Here is a 7,777-nt window from a genome sequence, read left to right as displayed (position 1 = left end):
AAGAAATCCCTCACAATTTGTGTATCCAGCATCAACTAGATAATAACAACCTATAAAATAAGTTTCATATTAAAAAATGATTAATTCAGCACACAAAGGGTGATCTTAATGAATAAATCAAAGTCCTCTAACTATACACTTTACCATGAGGAACTTTTAATCCATGTCTTCTACTAATGGCATCTCAAGAACCCGTCCATCAACAATCGAACCTTCCCAACCAGAAGAACATAAACAAATTGCATCTCAGGTGTACAAACACCTAGCATATTTGTTGCTATGTCACCTTTTCGCGTCCGATATCTAGGTTTATCAACTGTTGGAACCCTAATCTTGATGTGGGTTCCATCAAGAGCACCTAAGCAATTCTATATCACATGATATAAAACCTTGAGTTAGAATACTAATTTAAATCTAAATCAAGTAAATGTTGTTGAAGCTATATATAAAACTTAGTCCTATACCTTAAACCATTTCCACCTTGTGTCAGAAGAATCGGCTGTAATTGGCTCCGGGTTTTTAAATAACACATCTTGCAAGCGTATGACAGCATTTAAAACACTATGAAATGCTCTGCTAACAGTTTCCCCGGACCTTCTAAAGTGATGTTTGATAACTCGATTTTTCAGGTGATGGGAGATGATATGTAGAAACATTGCTACTTGCTCGTCAACAAGCATGAACCTTGTCGACTTCAATCCCCTATCGATTCTAACATCTCACATAATTTAAAAAGGCACTCTATTCATCCTAACTTGTTCAATACAGTCTCATCACTAGCATATACAAGCCTATTCACATAATCCCGTTTTGCATAAAAATCTACGGTATAGGACCTAATCCTTGGTCTATGTAAGCTAAGGATGGCACCCATTCTAAATAAGAACCAAATCGCGATTCTCTGATTTCCAACCATATTGTCACAAACAATACTAATTCTTTTCGCCTCACACTTTGTGCAATTAAAGGCATTTGAGCCATTCTCGCAACATTTTAAATTTAGAACACAATATCAAAATTGAAGTTGCAATTACACATTATCAAATAAGAATAAACAACACAAATTTAGAACACACGAAGCAAAAAATATCTATTAAATGATATCGTTGCAACTTTAATTTATTTTCTTTATCAATCACCCAAATATTAATGAAAGAGTATATTTATTATTAACGATGATTAGTTTAATTAAGGTTTTCTAATTTCAAAATAAATAAAATGAAGAATGAGGATTTGGTTTAATAATGAAATTGAAGTTTTAAAACTTTCAATAACATTTTAAATGCTAATTTCATTTTGAAAAATATATGTAACTTTGAAGATGACTTATTATTTACAAGAATTGTTACTTATCCTTCTAGTTTCAAGTTTAAAATACATGTTTAGCATTCTTTCATCAAAAATTATTATTATTAAAATTTCGAATTCTATAGAATTTATTAATTTAATGACCAATTTTGACTTTTTAAGTAAAATTATTATAAAATTTATTTATCATATTATATATATGTTAATTTTAAAACTTCCTTACACTTTCAATAACATTATAATTTATGTATTATAGGAAATCATATTATGAATGAGGAATATTTTATGTATAATGTAATTAACTTAAAATCGAGATAGAATTAGACAATAAAATTCCAGTCCATTTTGATTTCTATAACTAAGATAACATTATTTCCATTTTAGGGAAAAATAATGTTTTGAACCAATTAACATTTGTTTTAAATAACATGTATTGCGTGCATAAAAGGTTAATTATAACTATTTAAATTTTATTTCTTCAAAACTTATATTAAAATTTAATATATTATGTATAATTGACGTAAAATTAATTGACCTAAAATTTGAAGGTTGGTATTTGTTAGATTATAACTAAACTCATTATAATTTGGACATTTAAATATATTGATTAGTTAATTAAAATCACCCAATTTAATTTAGAACACACGAAGAAAAAATATCTATTAAATGATATCGTTGCAACTTTAATTTCTTTTCTTTATCAATCACCCAAATAATAATGAAAGAGTATATTTAATTATCGATGATTAGTTTAATTAAGGTTTTCTAATTTCAAAATAAGTAAAACGAAAGAATGATGATTTGGTTTAATAACAATTTAAATGGTAAAAACATATAACCTATTTTAAATTCAAAAAGAACAATAATTATGCAGCAATAACAATAACCATACAAACAGTCATCATTTAATGAGCATTACAAACATACAAACAAAACCATATTCATTTGGGAAACATGTAAGTCGATACTGAGAATACAAACATGGAATCAGGGAAAACATACAAACAAAACCATGAATACCAATGGAAAACTAACCTGTAATGATCAAATCGGGGACGACTGCGATGTGGAAGTGTTGGAACAAAGAACCTGTAATGAGAAAAGTGCTCGGATCAACCTTTTTTTTTTTTGGAAAAATATTTATGCTATAGCTAAATATAGTATATCAAAGCACAGCACAACCATACACCAATCATCATCCATGAGCCATATCAAACCTCTCACTATTCCCTCAAAAACATAAACACCAAATCCCAAGAGTAAAACACACAGAACAGTCAACAAGCAATCCATCAATTACAAACCACAAAATTCAGCGCCAACTACAGAGTACTTGATGGCCCCACCCACACCTCAACCAAATTCCTCATTAAAAGTCCAACCATCTCTAGCAAATAGTCATCATGCCAGCATACATCAGGCCCGGAAACTCATGAACAGACTCATAACTCCATTCACAGACATCCATCCTTTCTAGACAGATAATGTTCCTTGGCCAGTATCCAAGAGATAATTAAAAGAGAAAGAAGCAACATTGTTAAACATTAAAAAAGGGAATGGCTGTTAGGATAGGAGCTTTTGCGTCCATAAGGGAAACTATTGTGGTTCAAAAGAGAAAACAAGGAGAATGAAGAGAAACACGTAAGATGTCACAGTTGGATGATCGGAAACATGCTTCTAAAAATAACTTTCAAATTTAATTGTAGCAGTTTAATTTAAAAGCAAAGCAGCAATTAAGAACGCAAAAAGGGGGAACTATGAAACTATTAAATCCAATTGCCAAGCTTTCAAAGGATTCATGACTTTTCTTTGTTCTGTATGATAACAGGCGACAAACCGTTAAACCCAATTCCAAGTTCAATAACCTACACTGAACTGCCTCCTCATTTCCCTCATTATCTGAAATTAGTTCTCACCTCAATAATTCTTCCTAATAAAAGACCCCCAACCAGCAAGTGTCCTCTTTTCATTACAATAATTCTTCCTAATAAAGAACCAAGCCCCCATACTGTATAGAAAAAATAAAGCAAAATCTGCAAACAGTTTCCTGTTTATTCTTTCTCCAACTCATAGCAAAGAATAACAAAAAATGGAAAGGGAGTGTCTTTTGTAAGCTTTCTTAATTTAAATGAAGTCCGCAAGGCAAAATTTCACTGTATATATGTATATAATATTTATAATGAGCAGAATTTCACTGTATATTTAAAAAGTCATCCAATACTTGATGGCATCTACAAGATGTAAATTTGCAGAATTTATTAGTATGATACAAGTGTTACCTTTTATCATGATCCAATGCCAAGGCCTCATTATCATAACTTTTTGATCGGTGAACACACAAAACTTCATTTCAATCAAAATCACTTCAATGTATTACTATTATTTTGGATTATGCAAATACTCGAAATACATGTCATTTCATATTATACCAAAGTTTTGAGTACGAGAATCTTCCCGTTTGTTCATATATTAGACTATGACCCTTTTTTTATAAAAAATAAATAATTTCAGATAGATAATTGACAAAGCAGAGAAAGTCTAACATGAGGACAAGAACACATTAGATTAGCCAAGGTGATTGCCTGGCACCCTCACAAAGAGCTTCGGTTCTTTTCCATGGTTGATCTGAGATTTTGAACCTCTTTGAAAGATGCAGAGCAAGTCATCATTGGCTACCAAACACGACTCTTTTCATCATGTAAGACCTCTCTCCTTCTCGCTTTTTATGCACACCAATGGTGAACACAATTCTTGGTATTTATATATTTTTAAAAGCAAACTCTAGTTGACATTGTTAATGGCTATGTCACCATCCATATAAATGGAATATATTCGGTAGTCTTGAATGGAGAATTCTTGCACAAGGAAAATGTTCTTTTGATGAATTTTATTAATAAAAATAGGATCAAACATCTATGATATCAAATGAAAAGCCACATCTTTTGATGAAATCATTGACTCTTTTTTTTTCTTTTAATTGGTGACAGAAAATAGGGGTTGATAGTGGACAAGTTGAGCAATCATCAATTAGCTTTACAAAATGAAAATCCCAGTCCAATATCTCTGCCTTTCCATTTTTGGTCTACCCTTTTAATTGAATCCCTATTGGAATATATTCTTCTTTCCTTTTAAGTAAAGTTGAAAATTATGCAGAGGCAACAATGGAAGTAAAAGAGAAAATTACAGATTACAAATGTTCAGTTGCCATCTTTTTTCTTTCTTTGGTCTAATATTCGTTTTATGCTTCGTTCTTTTTCTAATATAACCTCGTTCGATAACTAAAACTACTGAAGAATAAAAGATTCATAACCATGAAATCAGCATTAAACTACTGAAGAGTAAAAAGCCACAAGCGCAATTATACAATAATTCCAATGAAAGCAACTTTAAAAGCAGTGCATCCATATACACAATAATCTCGATGAAATAAGCAACAATGAATAAAATAAAATAGCAATTTCAGCAGAAATTAACTTGTAGGAACTAAAACAGGTAACATTAAGGTGACGATTAAGCTTAAAAAAGTAAAGAGAAAAGCATGCAGAGGGGTTATCTACAATTGGGAAAAACATTGAGATACATGTACTACAATTGGCAGATTAATTTAGGTCAGAATTAAAACTCACCTGATATTGGATGCTACGTGATGACCCGAAAAACGCTTCACTCTTTTTTCAATGGATTAAGCTATCAGGAATTTCCAATTTTGTGAATATATTGAAGAGAAAAAGAGAGAGTTTTGGTGTGCTTGGCAGATAGGGTTGGGAGGAAATGGGAAGGAAATTAGACACCGAGACGAGAAGAAAGCGATGACGACAGAATAATCAACAAGCGATGGGAAATGGGAGGAGAAAATGATTAGGACGGAAGAGGAGAGGGTCGGGTAGGGAGGAGGGTAAAAGCAGAGATGGGGAGGAGGCGGACGTAATAGCTAATACAACGATTTGGGAAGGGATTGGAAAACACGGAATTTGGGGATTAGGGCGTAACCGACACGCTGCGTAATACCTATTACAGCGAACCAAACGCCGGAATAGGGGCGTAATGTAATACGCACGTAATCGGGGCGTAATGGATTGGGTAATACGGCGAACCAAACACAGTGTTAGTGTTTAATTATGGTTTTAAGGGTTAGGGTATTAGGGTTTAAGGGTTAGGAATTTTGATAAAATGATAAAAAAGTTATTTTAGTGTTTATGCATTAGTGGCGTTTTAGTAAAAAATGCCACAAATATGTCAGAGTGTGCAAAACGTTGACGTTTTATTTTGTGTTTCCAGTGGTGTTTATGGAAAAACGCCGCAAATTTGTTTCAGAAATGGCAAAACGTTGCATTTTGATCTGTGTTCTTAGTGGCGTTTTTCACTAAACGCCGCAAAAGGATAAAAATTAGTGGCGCTTTTGTAAAAAGCACCGCAAAATTTGGGCCTGACACTGCAAAACGTTACGTTTTGATGCAAAATTTTAGTGGCATTTTTTTGAAAACGTCGCAAAGGACTATGCTTTAGTGGCGCTTCAGCAGAAAATGCCACAAATAGGTTTTAATAATTTCCCAAACGGTGCCGTTTTTTCCTATGCTTTTAGTGGCGCTTATTAAGAAACGCCGCAAAATTTAATAAAACTAACCTAAACGACGTCGTTTTATTAACCCGAATTTCCTTTAGATTTTCCCATGTCAGATTTCCCTGACTTCATTTCCCCAATTTCCTAACTTCGTTTCCCCTAAATTTCCCTAAGTTATTCTTCCCCAAATTATTTTCTCCAATTCCCAAACTTCCAATCCCTTTGTGATCCAAACCCCCAATTTCCCAAATCCCTTTATTTCTTACCGGGTTCCTCCATGCTACGCCTTTCATTTTCTCCCAAATTCAAACTTTTCCTTTCAAAATTTAAGCTCCCAATCCGCCGTAAAGCTCGATTCTTCAAAAAAAAGGTGTTGGAATTGCGCCGCATACAAGACTGGAACAATGCCGTTCCTCTATTCTGATTCCTGCAGGAGCATTCGACCCGTTGCTTTATGCATCGATTACTTTTAGATTTTTGGGCTGTAAGTGTTCTTCCTTTTTTTTCCCGCTAGTATAGAATTTTAATTTAGTTTTTTGTTCCGTAATTGCTTTTTTTTAATTAACACAGAAAATAAGTATGACATTGAGGTTGTCGGTTTAGAAGGGAAGTACGAGGTTTAGCGGAGGAAATTGCATCCTGACCTTGTTCTCAAAATCCACCAGGTTCAAAGTCCCTCAACTTAACCCTCGTCTATTTTTATTTTTCTAAAAATTTTATAATTTTTAAACTATTTATTTCTTAAAATTTTACATATTTATGAAAGGCATAAATGCCTTTACAATAAGAACTGTTGATTTTAAATTTTTGTAATAATTAAATTAGCATTAGATTAAATTGTAATTGAAAATTTTATAAATAGTACAATGATGTCTTCCATGGTCAAGCATGCAAGAAAAAATAAAAACAAAACCATACGTTTGAAAGGGAAAAAGAAGTGTCTCTCAATACATTACAACCTTTTTCTGTATAGACATTTTTCTTGTGATATGGCTTTCTTATGCATGTATGTTTGTGTTAAATTTTTTGATTATATCAAGTCATAAAAGTGATCTTTTTTGTACATATGCCTTTATGCTTAATAAATTGTTATGTTTTACAGAAGTTAAGTGCTCTTCATGGTGCCCTCATGACAAATTTGGACATGTCCGTGATGTGTCATTTCAACATCCAATAAAAATTTACTTTGGTATTAGTCTTTTTTTCTTCCTGGAGTTATTATTCTATGCTGAGATTAGCATGTTTTCTTATACTTGTTTTAATTAATTAAAAAATTTTTGAAATAAGAAGAAAAATCTTAAAGCCACAAAAAGCTTATTTTTCTTTGTTCTTTTGATGGATAAGTATCACTTTGTATTGAGTGTTAAATTGTGTGACTAATTAAGGAACTGACTTAACCATACATGCTTTCTGGTAATACCAACATGGTTATTCATTGTGATCCTAGTTGATGCTTTTTACATATTTTGGGTAAAAATGTAGAGAAGTTAGAAGAATTCCAGTTGCCATCTTTGAAAGTAAAGATGCAGAGTTGGTGAAATGTTTTAATTTCACATAGATTTGGCTTCTTTATACGTTTTCTTGATCTTTTGCAGTAAATTTGGTGGGACACAGCACTATGCAATGTTCAACTTTGATGAGACTAATGTTAGACGAGCCATCAATTTTGTTTTATCTTTCCGTAGTGAAGTTATGTTCCTAGCCTTCTGATACGAGATCAAAGGCCCGACAAATGCGTTCCAAACTAAATGGGACCATCCAGGAGTTTGTTAGCAAGGCCTTAGATGCGTACACAAAAGAAAGGGAAAATCAAGATTTCAAATATTGGGAATCTTGGTCCAAGACACCAAATCTTGCAGCCAAAGCGCATTGGATCTCCGTTACGAGCATCAATGATTCAATTTCGGT

The 7,777-nt window shown here is 32.6% G+C and overlaps 1 long non-coding RNA gene across 1 annotated transcript; it reads left to right on the top strand.

Annotated features, from left to right (window-relative positions):
* Positions 1 to 5,999: 5,999 nt before the first annotated feature.
* On the top strand, positions 6,000 to 7,323 carry LOC105766095 (uncharacterized). Its single transcript, XR_001124999.2, has 3 exons — positions 6,000 to 6,353; positions 6,440 to 6,534; positions 6,972 to 7,323. It is a non-coding gene; the product is annotated as an uncharacterized LOC105766095 (long non-coding RNA).
* Positions 7,324 to 7,777: the final 454 nt, after the last annotated feature.

Source organism: Gossypium raimondii, chromosome 5 (genome assembly GCF_025698545.1).
Source record: "Gossypium raimondii isolate GPD5lz chromosome 5, ASM2569854v1, whole genome shotgun sequence".
Taxonomy (NCBI): Eukaryota; Viridiplantae; Streptophyta; class Magnoliopsida; order Malvales; family Malvaceae; genus Gossypium; species Gossypium raimondii.
This window is presented reverse-complemented; position numbering and strand designations above follow the sequence as displayed.